Here is a 9,212-nt window from a genome sequence, read left to right as displayed (position 1 = left end):
GTTCAATCGATAAGAACCTTGCGAACGTACACTATGGTGTATACTTTGGTTTGCACTTCGCCACGTGACATTATCCTGTTGGACAGTTTAAATTTCTAATAGTTTTCCCATCCAATTGACACTTGTCTACAATGCAAGTGTCAAACAACGTGTCAAAAATTAGTGTACAAATAGCAAGGTTCAATTAGTAAGAACATTTCCAAATCTACACTTTGTTGTACACTTTGGTTTGCACTATCACACGTGACATTACCCAGTGGGACAGTTTAAATTTCAAATAGTTTTCCCATCCAATTAACACTTGACAACAATGCAAGTATCAAACAACGTGTCAAAAATCAGTGTACAAATAGCAAAGTTCAATCGGTAAGAACTTTGCTGCATATACACTACGGTTTACACCTTTGTTTACCCTTTGCCACATCACATTACCATGTTGGATACTTTAAATTTCAAACAATTTTCCACTCAATTGACACTTGACAATAGTACAAGTCTCAAACTACGTGTCAAAAATCAGTGTACAAGTAGCAAAGTTCAATCGATAAGAACCTTATGACACGTACACTATGTTGTACACTTTAGCTTACACCTTGCCACATGACATTACCCTGATGGACAGTTTAAATTTCAAACAGTTTTCCCATCCACTTAACACTTGACAACAATGCAAGTGTCAAACAACGTGTCAAAAATCAGTGTACAAATAGCAAAGTTCAATCGATAAGAACCTTGCCACATCTACACTATGGTGTACACTTTGCCACGTGACATTACCCAGCAGGATAGTTTAAATTTCTAATAGTTTTCCCATCCAATTAAAACTTGACAACAATGCAAGTGTCAAACAACGTGTCAAAAATCAGTGTACAAATAGCAAAGTTCAATCGATAAGAACCTTGCCACATCTACACTATGGTGTACACTTTGCCACGTGACATTACCCAGCAGGATAGTTTAAATTTCTAATAGTTTTCCCATCCAATTAAAACTTGACAATAATGCAAGTGTCAAACAACGTGTCAAAAATTAATGTACAAATAGCAAAGTTCAATTGGTAAGAACCTTGCTTCATATACACTACGGTGTACACTTTTGTTTACCCTTTGCCACATCACATTACCCTGTTGGATAGTTTAAATTTCAAACAATTTTCCACTCAATTGAGACTTGACAATAATGCAAATCTCAAACAACGTGTCAAAAATCAGTGTACAAGTAGCAAAGTTCAATCGATAAGAACCTTGCGGCACATACACTATGGTGTACACTTTAGTTTACACTTTGCCACAGGACATTACCCTGTTGGGCAGTTTAAATTTCTAATAGCTTTTCCATCCAAGTAACACTTGACAATAATGCAAGGGTCAAACAACGTGTCGAAAATAAGAGTACAAATAGCAAATTTCAATCGGTAAGGAACTTTCTACATATACACTATGGTGTGCACTTTATTTTACACTTTACCACGTTACATTACCCTGTTGGACAGTTTAAATTTCAAACAGTTTTCCCATCTAACATAAACTTGACAACAATGCAAGTGTCAAACAACGTGTCAAAAATCAGTGTACAAATTGCAAAGTTCAATCGGTAAGAACTTTGCTACATGTACACTATGGGGTACACTTTAGTTTACACATTGCCATGTGACCTTACCCTATTGGATGGTTTAAATTTCTAATAGTTTTCCCATGGCACTTGACAACAATACAAGTGTCAAACAACGTGTCAAAAATCAGTGTACAAATAGCAAAGTTCAATCGGTAAAATCTTTGCTACAAATACACTATGGTGTACACTTTAGTTTACACTTTGCCACATGACGTTAGCCAGTATGATAGTTTAAATTTCAAGTAGTTTTTCCATCCAATTGACATAATGTAAGTGTCAAACAATGTGTCAAAAATCAGTGTACAAATAGCAAAGTTCAATCGATAAGAACCTTGCTATGTATACAGTATGGTGTACACTTTGGTTTACACTTTGACACGTGACTTTACCCAGTAGGACAATTTAAATTTCAAACTATTTTCCCATCCAATTGACACTTGACAACAATGCAACTGTCAAACAATGTGTTAAAAATCAGTGTACAAATAGTAAAATTCAATCGGCAAGAACCTTGGTGTACACTTTAGTTTACACTTTCCATGTCACATTACCCTATTGGACAGTTTAAATTTCAAAGATTTTTTCCATCCAATTAACACTTCACAACAATGCAAGTCCCAAGCAACGTGTCAAAAATAAGTGTACAAGTAGCAAAGTTTAATCGATAAGAACCTAGCAACACGTACACTATGGTGTGCACTTTAATTTACACTTTGCCACGTGACGTTACCCTGATGGACAGTTTAAATTTCAAAGAGTTTTCCCATCCAATTAACACTTGACAACAATGCAAGAATCAAACAACGTGTCAAAAATCAGTGTACAAATAGAGGGTTCAATAGATAAGAACCTTGCAAAAATGTACACTATGTTGTACACTTTAGTTTACACTTTGCCACGTGACATTACCCTCTTTGACGTTTTAAATTTCTAACAGTTTTCCCATCCAATTGACACTTGACAACAATGCAAGTGTCAAACAACGTGTCAAAAATCAGTGTACAAATAGCAAAGTTCAATTGGTAAGGACCTTGCTACATGTACACTATAGTGTACACTAAACTTTACACTTTGCCACGTGACATTACCCTGTTGGACAGTTTAAATTTCTAATAGTTTTCCCTTACAATTGACACTAGACAACAATGGAAGTGTCAAACAACTTGTCAAAAATTAGCGTACAGTTAGCAAAGTTCAATCGGTAAGAACCTTGCTACATATACACTATGGTGTACACTTTAGTTTACCCTTCGCCATGTGTCATTGCCCTATTGGATAGTTTAATTTTCAAATAGTTTTCTTATTCAATTGACACTTGACAACAATGCTAGTCTCAAACAATGTGTCAAAAATCAGTGTACAAATAGCAAAGTTCCACCGATAAGAACCTTGCGACACGTACACTATGGTGTACACTTCGGTTTGCACTTTGCCACGTGAGATTACCCTGTTGGACAATTTAAATTTCAAACAATTTTTCTATCTAATTAACACAGGACAACAATGCAAGTGTCAAACAACGCGTCAAAAATCAGTGTACAAATTGCAAATTTCAATAAGTAAGAACCTTGCAAAATGTACACTACGGTGTGCACTTTTGGTTACACTGTGTCACGTCACGTTACCCTATTGGACAGTTTAAATTTCTAACAATTTTTTCATCCAATTGACACATGACAACAATGTAAGTATCAAATAACGTGTCCAAAATCAATGTACAAATAGCTAAGTTCAATCGGTAGGGTCCTTACTACATGTAAACTACGGTGTACACTTTATTTTACACTTTGCCACGTGACATTACCCTGTAGGACAGTTTAACTTTCAAACACTTTTCCCATCAAACTAACAGTTGACAATAATGTAAGTGTCAAACAACGTGTCAAAAATCAGTGTACAAATTGCAAAGTTCAATCGGTAGGAACCTCGCTACATATACACTATGGTGTACACTTTAGTTTACACTTTGCCACGTGACCTTGCCCTATTGGACAGTTTAGATTTCTAACAATTTTCCCATCCAATTAACACTTGATATCAATGCAAGTGTCAAAATACGTCTCAAAAATCAGTTTACAAATAGCAAAGTTCAATAGTGAAGAACCTTCTACATGTACACAATGGTTTACACTTTAGTTTACACTTTGCCACGTGACATTACTTTGTTGTACAATTTAAATCCCTAACAGCTTTTCAATCCAATTGATACTTGATAACAATCCAAGTGTCAAACAACGTGCCAAAAATCGGTGCACAAACAGCAAAGTTCAAATGGTAAGAACCTTACTACATATACACTATGGTGTATACTTTAGTTTACACTTTGCCACGTGATATTACCCTCTTGGACAGTTTAAATTGCAAACTGTTTTCCCATCCAATTAACATTTGACAACAATACAAATGTCAAACAACGTGTCAAAAATCAATGCAAAAATAGCTCAATCGATAAGAACCTTGCGACATCTACACTATGGTGTACACTTTAGTTTACACTGTGCCATGTGACATTACCCATTTGGACTGTTTAAATTTCAAACAGTTTTTCCATCCAATTGACACTTGACAACAATGCAAGTGTCAAACAACATGTCAAAAATCAGTGTACAAATAGCAAAGTTCAATCGGTAAGAACCTTACGACACGTACACTATGGTGTACACTTTGGTTTGCACTTCGCCACGTTACATGTACACTTTGGTTTACACTTTAGTTTACACTTTGCCACGTGACATTACCCTGTTGGATAGTTTAAATTTCAAATAGTTTTCCCGTCCAATTGACACTTGACAATAATGCAAGTGCCAAACAACGTGCCAAAAATCAGAGCACAAATAGCAAAGTTCAATCGATAAAGACCTTGCTACATGTACCCTATAGTGTGCACTTTAGTTTACACTTTCCCACGTGACATTACCCGGTTGGACAGTTTAAATTTCTAACAGTCTTGCCATCAAATTAACACTTGCCAACAATGCAAGTGTCAAACAACGTGTCGAAAATCAGTGTACAAATAGCAAAGTTCAATCGGTAAGGACCTTTCTACGTATACACTATGGTGTACACTATAGTTTACACTTTGCCACGCGACATTACCTTGTCAGACAGTTTAAATTTCAAGTAGTTTTTCCATCCAATTGACACTTGACAATAATGCAAGTGTCAAACGTGTCAAATATCAGTGTACAAATAGTAAAGTTCAATCGGGAAGAACCTTGCTACATTTACATTATGGTGTACACTTTATTTTACACTTTGCCATGTGACTTTACCCTGTTGGACAGTTTAAATTTCTAACAGTTTTCCCATCCAATTGATACTTGAGTACAATGCAAGTGTCAAACAACGCGTTGAAAATTAGTGTACAAATAACAAAGTTCAATCAGTTAGAACCTTACTGCATATGCACTATGGTATAAACTTTAGTTTACACTTTGCCACGCGACATTACCCTGTAGGATAGTTTAAATTTCAAATAGTTTTCACATCCAATTGACACTTGACAATAGTGCAAGTGTCAAACAACATGTCAGAAATCAATGCACAAATTGTAATGTTCAATCGGTATGAACCTTACTACATATACACTATGGTGTAAACTTTAGTTTACAATTTGCCACGCGACATTACCCTGTAGGATAGTTTAAATTTCAAATAGTTTCCACATCCAATTGAGACTTGACAACAATGTAAGTCGCAAACAACGAGTCACAAATCAGTGTATAAATAGCAAAGTTCAGTCGATAAGAACCTTTCTACAAATACACTATAATGTACACTTTAGTTTACACTTCGCTACGTGACATTACTCAGATGAATAGTTTAAATTTCAAACAGTTTTCCCATCCAATTGACACTTGACAACAATGCAAGTTTTTAACAACGTGTCGAAAATCAGTGTACAAATAGCAAAGTTCAATCGGTAAGGACCTTTCTCCATGTACACTATGGTGTACACTCTAGTTTACACATTGCCACGTTACATTACCTTGCAGGACAATTTAAATTTGAAACAGATTTCCCATCCAATTGACACTTGACAATAATACAAGTGGCAAACAACGTGTCAAATATCAGTGTACAAATAGCAATGTTCAATCAGTAACAACCTTGCTACATATACACAAAGGCCAAGGCAACTTTCCTTCATATATATATACATTATTACTTTTCACAAACAAAAACCATGTTGAGGTATGGTACATACATTCAAAAGCAGAGGTACATATCACATCCTATCCTATTCCAAAAACAAAGATATCTAGATAAGATGGTGTCTAATCTTCTATTTCTTCTGAATCCTCATCGAGGTCTTCCTCTGGGTCTTCTTTTTGGTCTTCTTCTAACGTGCTTTGCTCCAAATTATCTGGTAATGGTACGGGAAAACTTTCATCTAGAACTCTCGAAAAACACTTAGCCAACGGTCCCTTATCTAGCCTAGAATTGGTAGCTCGTAAACTAGTATTCATGGATAAGGTTATAGTCTTCTTAAAGTTTCGCTGTAAATCACGGCTAGTTCCATAACTTTCTCGAAGCAAATATGTAAGGTCCTCATACGAAAGGTCATCGTCAGACCATAGCACAATCTCATTTATGACTGAGGCCCAAGGTTCTAGAACAGTTTCATATAACCTCTGTATCTTCACCTTATCCCTTAAGCTATGGTGTATCTCCCATAACATCTCAATAATACAGTCTAGCAGATCAAGATGTTGTTCGAGGCTATGGAGCGGATGCATAGGATAATTATAGTAAAATGCCAATAAAATGTCCCGCTTCTTCGCGAAACCACAAGCTTCTGTCCTTGTGGGGGTTCTTACCGTTCGTGCCATAACTAGGACAAAAATTAATTATGTTACTCTACAAGGCTCTAATAAATATTTAAATATAAGTGTTTATGACTTCATAATCTCAACCATGACTTGATTCAAAGTATTCCTATATCCAGCCATAGATATAGCAGTTCGTTGCATAAGAAAACTCATAAAATAAAATAAATTTTTTTTACCTTGATCGTTGGTTGGAAGTCAGTTGCTAGCTTGCTCAATGATGAAGGATAGTAACTTTCTTTTAAAAAGTCTACAGAAAAGTATAACTTCTCTGATACCACGCTGTGACGCCCCGAACTTAAGCTTCGAGGGTCACGTACTAAACATAATAACTTCAGTCTTTGGTACATGTAAATACTCTTAAATAGAAGTATTACATGTTAGAAACTTATTTTCAATTTGGTAAAACAATTCTTATAAAATTTGATGGCCGGTAAAAGTGCATGTCAACATGAAATTATACTTTACATATACGGCCTCAGCACTATCAAGGTTAGTTGGGGCAGCAAGTTTGACAATTTTTATAAGATTCATCCCAACTCTGTTTTACATGAAAGTTGTGGCATTAGAAAGATAATTTCAACTAGTTTTCTAGATTAAATTATGAAAATTTTCCAAGATCATATAATATGGACGTTTTACTAAAAACAGTGAAGTATTGCACAGGAAATCCAGATTGACCCCTCGACATTTAGAAATTTATCTCTCAGGCTATAAATATCCAAATTGAGTGATTCCTACGGCCATACTTAGAAAACTCAAAGAGGAGCACAGAAATATTTTTAGAGTTTCGAATGGATGTTTATAGAGTTAGAAACATCATTTTGAAGTTGACCCCAAAACTGTCTCGTTTCTGCCTTTTATCACTTGCAAAGAGAAGTTTCCTAAAAATTTTCTCTTAACACAACATGGAAGATATGATTACAAAATTTACTTTTAATACCATATTACATCATGTTATGTACATGTTTTTACATAATACCATAAGAAAACAGATGGAAAAATAGTCATTGAACAAAATATACAAAAGGAAACTTTTGATGCAAAACATTTTTGTCCTTACCCCATCATCGCTTTTGCAAACTAACTTCCATCAATCCAACGATCATGGATCTAAAAATTTAGTATAAAATACTATGAGTATAAGGAATACTTAGTAAGACACCATGCTTGAATTTTATCATGATAATACTACACAAAAGAATGCAATCAAGCACATACTTGCACCTTCCGGCTTGCCGGTGCCCTTCAGACTTGTCCTAAGGAATAAATAGATATCTAACTTAGTGGACTTGTCCACCATATGCTTATTATGGCTTTTCATGCATAACTTAAGTATAAATATTACCATAAAATCATACCCCTTAAGCACGGAAAGTATCTTATCGTAAAACTTGAAGAAACTTCGATGGAGATATGAATTGAAAGTGCTAGGCTTACTTCCTTTTCTTTTCCTTTCTTATTTTCGGTTTTCCTCTCTATTTGTGTGTGCAAATGTTTTGCAAAGTGAAGAAATTTTTCTCTATGACAATGGATATGAATATATAAATATATATAAAAGGATAATGGATTGATATTTTTCTTCCTTTTTCCAATCTCCACCGCCTCACTTCTTTTTTCTTCCATTTTCTATTTTTTTTTCCAATCTTGTTTCTACACATGTTTGGTTTATTGCATAAGTGTATGGTGATGATAAATGACAAGTGGGTTGATTATAGGGTAATAAGTGGCCACAAATTCTAGATTTACAAAGGAAGTCTCTCATTTTCCAAATAATATAACCTAATCCCCTACCTTTCATTATTAGCAAAGTGTATCCCAAATTTAAATTTGTATCCAACCTACATATTAAAATATAGTAGATTGTAAAATAAGTCCCAACAAAACAATTTAATCATTTGGTCAATTGAAGTCCTAACTAGATAATCCACTTCATTCAAATTCAAACTTGACTTGAATTTCGACTACTAATAATCACTTAATGTATACACAACATTTAGCACTTCATGCTTGCATTCATTAGCTACCTCTAGCATTAACCACTACAACGGTGGTGCCCCCTTTTTCTTATGGCCAAAAATAATATTTAAAATTAAATCGTTATCCTAAAAGAAATTTAAACGAGCATAAATTTTCAGAGTATTACAACATGACATTACCCTGTAGGACAATTTAAATTTCAAACAGTTTTCCCAACCAGCTGACACTTGACAAAATCGCAAGTGTTAAAAAACGTGTGAAAAATCAGTGTACAAATAGCAAAGTTCAATTGGTAAGGGCCTTGCTGCATGTACACTACAGTTTACACTTTAGTTTACACGTTGGCACGTGGCCTTACCCTACTGGACAGTTTAAATTTCTAACTATTTTCCCATCCAATTGACACTTGACAAAAATACAAGTGTCAAACAACGTATTAAAAATCAGTGCACAAATAGGAAAGTTCAATTCAATAAGAACCTAGCTACAAGTACTCTATGGTGTACACTTTAGTTTATACTTTACCACATGACATTGCCCTTTTGGACAGTTTAAATTTCTAATAGTTTTCCGATCCAATTGACACTTGGCAACAATGCAAGTGTCAAACAACTTGTCAAAAACCAGTGCACAAATAGCAAAGTTCAATCGGTAAGAAACCTGCTACATATATACTATGGTGTACGCTCTAGTTTACACTTTGCCGCGTGTCATTACCCTGATGGATAGTTTAAACTTCTAACAGTTTTCCATGAAATTGACATTTAACAACAATGCAAGTGTCAAACA

Source organism: Olea europaea, unplaced genomic scaffold (assembly GCF_002742605.1).
Source record: "Olea europaea var. sylvestris unplaced genomic scaffold, O_europaea_v1 scaffold545, whole genome shotgun sequence".
NCBI lineage: Eukaryota > Viridiplantae > Streptophyta > Magnoliopsida > Lamiales > Oleaceae > Olea > Olea europaea.
This window is presented reverse-complemented; position numbering follows the sequence as displayed.